The sequence below is a fragment of the Pipistrellus kuhlii genome, unplaced genomic scaffold (genome assembly GCF_014108245.1).
Source record: "Pipistrellus kuhlii isolate mPipKuh1 unplaced genomic scaffold, mPipKuh1.p scaffold_m20_p_1, whole genome shotgun sequence".
NCBI lineage: Eukaryota > Metazoa > Chordata > Mammalia > Chiroptera > Vespertilionidae > Pipistrellus > Pipistrellus kuhlii.
In genome coordinates this window covers 88,665,850-88,672,464 of record NW_023425404.1, presented here as the reverse complement: position 1 = coordinate 88,672,464, position 6,615 = coordinate 88,665,850, and the positions used below count along the sequence as shown (strand labels likewise).

The 6,615-nt window shown below is 40.4% G+C and overlaps 1 protein-coding gene across 8 annotated transcripts in view; it reads right to left on the bottom strand.

Annotated features, from left to right (window-relative positions):
* Window positions 1-6,615, bottom strand: part of EDC3 (enhancer of mRNA decapping 3) — a 79,268-nt gene that overhangs the window by 69,505 nt on the left and 3,148 nt on the right. For 5 of the 8 annotated variants that reach the window (XM_036455932.2, XM_045586938.1, XM_036455940.2 and 2 more), the window contains exon 2: window positions 1,184-1,314. The exons of the other annotated variants lie outside the window; for them this stretch is intronic. The gene's annotated coding sequence lies outside the window, so the exon portion shown is untranslated. The remainder of the gene's footprint in view (window positions 1-1,183; window positions 1,315-6,615) is intronic. 8 annotated transcript variants of the gene reach the window in all.

The window sequence follows — 6,615 nt, the reverse complement described above, 5'->3', positions numbered from 1 at the left end:
ATGGTTACACAATGTGAACGTACTCAATGCCCTGAATTGTAACAGTAAAATATGGTTAAAATGGTAAATTCTATGTATATTTTACAATAAAAAAATCAAATCAGAAAACACACACACCGTAAGATACCATTATAAAGCCACTACAATGACTTAAAATAAAAAGAACTGGCTGGCCTATCTGATTTGGCTCAGTAGATAGAGTGTCAGCCTGCGAACTGAAGGGTCCCAGGTTCGATTCCCGTCAAGGGCATTTACCTTGGTTGCAGGCACATCCCCAGTAGGAGGTGTGCAGGAGGCAGCTGATTGATGTTTCTCTCTCATCGATGTTTCTAACTCTCCCTCCCTCTCCCTTCTTCTCTGTAAAAAAATCAATAAAATATATTTTTAAAAAGAAAATAAAAAAGAGAACTTGCTGGTAATACCAAAAGTGTGTGACAATGTGGAGCAACTGGGACTCTCTTACAATGCTGATAACATAAAATGATATAACCACTTTGGAAAAACAGTTTGGCAGTTTCTTGTAATATGGAACACACTCCCATGACCCAAAATTTCATTCCCAGGATCTATCCAAGAGAAATTAAAGCATATTCACAAAGACTTGTACATGAATGTACATAAAAGGGTAGGCAAAAGTAGGTTTATAGTTGTGAATATGCACAGAGTTTAATCTTGTACTGTTTATTTGTATCATAACTATAAACCTAGTTGCAAACCACCACAATTTCATATTTGCATAAATCCCATAACTGGTCTCTCTACTACCACTCCTGCCCCTCCTACTATTCTTTCTTTGCACAGCAACCAGAGCAAATTTTCAAATGTAAATCAGTTGTCATGATCTTAACAACTGTACTAGTCATCAAGACAACATTCCTTTCCATAACACTATCGTCCCTACATGATCTGAAGCTGTGTGAGAGATGACCTCACATAGCTTCATCTCTCACCATTCCCTTTCCACTGTCCTGCAGACACACTGGTCTTCCTACTGTTGCTCAAACATGTTAAGCTTGCTCCTTCCCTCCAGAACGTTGCACCACGTAGTCTCAGAATACGCTCTCTCCAACTCTGTGAATGGCTAGTTCTATCTTGTCTTTCGGGTATCTGCTAAAATGTCACCACCCCAAAGAGGCTTTCCCTGGATACCCAATCTATTTCCCAACACTCTCAAACATCTTACCTTCTGTATGAGCTCAGAATAAATCACCCATATGAATTATCTTATTTGTTTATGTTGTGAGTCACCCCACTAGACTGTAAGTTCCACGAAGGCAAGGAACCTTGACTGTCCTGTTCAGTCAGTAAGAATGCCTAGAATAGAAGGGGAACTCAATAAATGTTCAATGAATGAATGAGACATAATAAATCTGACAGAAGATAATCACTCAAAGTCTAGAGTACCTAAATATTTGTATCTAAATGCGTGGCTGACCCTAGCCGGTTTGGCTCAGTGACTAGAGTGTTGGCCTACTGACTGAAGGGTCCCGGGTTCAATTCTGGCCAAGAGCATATGCCTGGGTTGCAGGCTCAATCCCCAGTGCAGGAGGCAGCTGATCAGGGATTCTCTCTCATCATTGATGTTTCTATCACTCTCTCCCTCTCCCCTTCCTCTATGAAATCAATAAAAAAATATTTTTTTAAATGCCTCGCTGTTTTTGGAAATGATTCTAAAAATACAATATCCTTTAAGCATACTCTACGCAAAATCCTATATAAGATATGACATCTAACACTGTCCTAGACACAGAAGGAATTCAGGAAATAGCAGATGAGTATATGAGTATACATGTAACTTACTGTTATAATAATGTTATGGTCATAAAGAAACCTCTCTAATGTATGAATTATTGTGTGAAATGTCTGCTGACCCTAATACTCTGTAAGTGTCAATGCCCTAGCATAAGACGCACTGACTGGCCCATACTGATAAGGACACAAATTGTTTACTACCAGCTATATAAGCATCGGACATTTCTTCAGTCAACATCTCCTGCCTGACAAGAGGAGGACTCCATGTTGCTCCGTGAGACATGCCCGACTGACTGATCTGCTGTGCGAGCCTAAACCAACTGCAGCCGCCTGTATGTCCTCGTCGTCCGTCTATCAGTGTGCATCGCCGGGTGGCCTTTGCTGGAGCCTGGGACCCACTAGGAATCAGTAAATAACCCATGTGTGATTGCATACTAATTCTGTCCTGTGTGTTCATATGTTCCGGTTCGGCTTGTCTAGACATTGAAGCACCAGGGGATAGGCCGTTATTGCTGACTCCTGGTCACCTGTGTTTAGACACTAAGTCTAAACAGATAATTAATTGGGGCATAATTAGGACACTTACAATATTAAGTGCAAAATAAAACACTAGCTTAGTGTTTTTCATGAAAAATAGAAAAATAAATAGAATAGCATTTCAAGCTGTTTCAAATATTTATTTCAGAAATATATCTACATAAAATATAAAGTATAAAAAAGGAAAAATAATAAAAAAGAATACAAAGGAGCAAAAAAGCACTCCTGTGGTAATCAAAAACATAAAAACTTAAAGACAAACTCAGGTAGTTCTCTAGTGATCTAACTGAGCAAGTATCACAAAACTACCAAAAGTAATTCAAGAAATAAAAGAAAATGTGGATAGACCTATATCAAGTAAAGAAATTGAATAAGCTGAGACCGGTTTGGCTCAATGGATAGAGCGTCAGCTTGGGGACTGAAGGGTCCCGGGTTCGATTCCGGTCAAGTGCATGTACCTTGGTTGCGGGCATATCCCCAGTAGGGGGTGTGCAAGAGGCAGCTGATCGATGACTCTCTCATCGATGTTTCTAACTCTCTATCTCTCTCCCTTCCTCTCTGTACAAAATCAATAAAATATATTTAAAAAAAAAAAAAAAAGAACTTGAATAAGTAATTAAAGATTTACCCATAAAGAAAAGTCCAGGCCCATGGGCTTCATTGGTAAATACTATTAGACATGAAGAAAGAAATAATTGACAAACTCTTTTAAAAAATATAAAAGGAAAGAATATTTACCAACTAATTTAGCATGATAGTACAGTTGATCCTGAACAATGAGGGAGTTAGGGGCAGTCTAAAATCTCTGAACTTTTAATTCCCAAAAAACTTAACACTGTCCCTTGGTAGCCAAAGGGGATTGGTTCTAGAACATTCCCACACCCATAAAGATACCAAAAATCCACCGATGCTCAAGTCCCTTACATAAAATGGCATAAACAATGTATATAGTTGACCATTATCGGTAGATTCCCAACTGAGAATTGAAAACACAGTTTTCGAGAGACCAAGATGGCAGCCTAGGTAAGCACCTAAGCTGCTGCCTCGCACAACAATTTCAAAACAACAACTAAAGCCCAAACCGGTTTGGCTCAGTGGTAGAGCATCGGTCTGCAGACTGGAAGGTCCCAGGTTCGATTCCGGTTGGGGGCATGTATGTTGGTTGCGGGCACATCCCCAGTAGGGGGTGTGCAAGAGGCAGCTGGTCGATGTTTCTCTCTCATTGACGTTTCTAGCTCTCTATTTCTCTCCCTTCCTCTCTGTAAAAAATCAATAAAATATATATTTTTAAAAACAACAAAAAAAACAACAACAACTACAATCAGAATAGACATCCTCCAAAAACACAGGAAAGTTGGCAGAGTGGGAAATCTACAATTAGAAAGAAGGCGAGTGACTCACGGATCGGATTGGGGGCCACAAAGCGCTGAGGTAGGGTGACGTGCACACAGAGAGGAAGTGCAGCCGAATGCCTGGCTGGCGGGAGGGGAAGGGAAGTCCCCGGTTGCACTGAACCCTTTCCAACTGTACTGAACCCCAACCCCGGCCGAAACCCCATGGACCCAGGCTCATATGGGTGGAATCCGGACTGTAGAGACAGGCACCCGCAGACTCAGAGACTGGGAGACTAGGGGAGCCGGGAGCTGCAGCGGGCAGGGTCTACAATTGCACGTGAGTGAGTGCACGCAGAGAGGTCTGACTGCAGAGGTTGCCACAGCCTCTTCATAGTGGAAGGAGTCAGAAGCTCCGAACTACAAAGACCCAATCCAATTCAGGGAAATCTGGACTGTCAGGCGGAAAATCAGGGGAGCCACGGAAGGCAGAGGTCAGGTGGAAACTCAGGCGAGCGCACAAGGGCAGGGCTGACGGGAAGCCACGACTGGCAACTCAGCCCTGAGACTCTGCCCCATCCAAGCTGAGCACAGAGGCTTTTACAATTTTGTAAGTCTGATCCTATAAGACTGTCTCCAATACCGAAGGTATCCTGGAGTAGACACAGCTGATACTCACATCCAATTGGCCTGAAGGTCAATTCCTCCCAGGGATACCAACAACAATCAAGACTACAACAAAGCTGTACACACAGTCCACAAAAGGGAGCACCAAAGTGTCTACCTCAGGTAACTGGGGAGGCTGACCCACTGGGCCATATAGGACACCAAACACACAAAGCCATCCTACCAACTCAGGGAAGCAGCGAAAATGCCAAGACAGGGAAACAGATCTCAAACGAAAGAGATAGAGAACAAAAGATTGGATACAGAGTTCAAAACCACGGTTATAAGGTTTTTCAAGAATTTCCTAGAAAAGGCCAATAAACTTAATGAGACCCAACTAGAAATTAAACATACACTGACTGAAATAAAAAATATTATACAGAGATCCAACAGCAGAATGGAGGACCCCAAGAATCAAGTCAAATATTTGGAATACAAAGAGCCAAAGGACACTCCTCTGAAGAAGCAAAAAGAAAAGAGAATCCAGAAAGTTGAAGATAGTGTAAGGAGCCCCTGGGACAACTTCAAGTGTATCAACATCAGAATTATGGGGGTGCCAGAAGAAGAGAGAGTGCAAGATACTGAAAACCTATTTGAAGAAATAATATCAGAAAACTTCCCCCACCTGGTGAAAGAAATAGACTTACATGTCCAGGAAGTGCACAGAACCCCAAACAAAAGGAATCCAAAGAGGACCACACCAAGACACATCATAATTAAAATGCCAAGGGCAAAAGACAAAAAGAGGATCTTACAAGCAGCAAGAGAAAAGCAGTTGGTTACCTATAAGGGCTACCCATACAACTATCAGCTGATTTCTCAACAGAAACTATGCAGGCCAGAAGGGAGTGGCAAGAAATATTCAAAGTGGTAAATAGCGAGAACCTACAACCCAGATTACTCTACCCAGCAAAGTTATCATTCAGAATTGAACTCCTTTAGCTTTTTCTTTTCACAGATAAGAAAAAGCTAAAGGAGTTCATCACCACCAAACCAGTATTATATGAAATGCTGAAAGATATTCTTTAAGAAGAGGAAGAAGAAAAACGATAAAAATTATGGTCAACAAATACGTATATATATATATATATCAAGTGAATCTAAAAATCAAGTGAATTAAAAATCTGAGGAACAGAATAAACTGGCGAATATAATATAATCAGGGGCAAAGAAAGGGAGTGGATTGATAATTATCAGGGGAAAGGGATGTGGGGGGTACAGGAAGAGACTGGACAAAAATCGTACACCTATGGATGAGGACAATGGCAGGGGGGCGAGGGAGATAAGGGCAGAGGATGGGGTGGGAACTGAGTGGAAGGGAGCTACGGGGGGGGGGGGGGAGGAGAAACAATTGTAATAATCTGAGCAATAAAGATTTATTTTTTAAAAAAATACTATTTTCAATCCACACTTGATTGAATCTATGGAGACAGAAACCCAGGGATATGGAGACCAATTTAAAGAAAAAACTCATGGCTCAGTGGTTGAGTGTTGACCTATGAACCAGGAGGTCACGGTTCAATTCCTGGTCAGGGCACATGCACAGGCTGCGGGCTAGATCCCCAGTAGGGGAGTGTCCAGGAGGCAGCCGGTTGTTTCTATCTCTCTCTTCCCTCCCTTTTTCTATGAAATCAATAAAAATATATTTTTAAAAGAAAAAAAAAATTCAGGTATAAGTGGATCCCCATAGTTCAAATCTATATTGTTGAAGGGTCAACTGAATCACAAACAAAGATATCAAAAGAAAAATAAACACCTCAGATCAATATCCCTCATGAACACAAACAAAAATTCTTAACAAAATATTAGTAAGTTGAATTCAGCAACATATAAAAACTATTATACACCATGAATAAGTAGGGTTCATTACAGGAATACAAGACTGGCTTAACATCTGAAAATCAAGCACAGTAAAATAATATATTAATAGTACCATTTTATATCTTAGAGGGTTTTAAAAATATGTTTTTATTCATTTCAGAGAAGGAAGAGCAATAGAAACATCAATGATCAGAGAGAATCATGATTGACTGCTTCCTGCATTCCCCCTAATGGGGATCAAGACTGCAACTCAGGCATGTACCCTGAGAACTGAACTGTGATCTCCTGGTTCATGAGTGGATTTATGCCAACGACTGTGCTCTTAGAGGGTTTTTAATGTAATAAAGTTTATTTATATATTTTAAAAACATCCAATTGTTATTTTATTTAGCCTTGCATTATTTTTACAAAGTCAAAATTTACAATATAAGAAATTATATCCTTAATTTTGTGTTGTTGTTAATCCTAACCTGAAGATATTTTTCCCATTGATTTTTAGAGAGAGAGG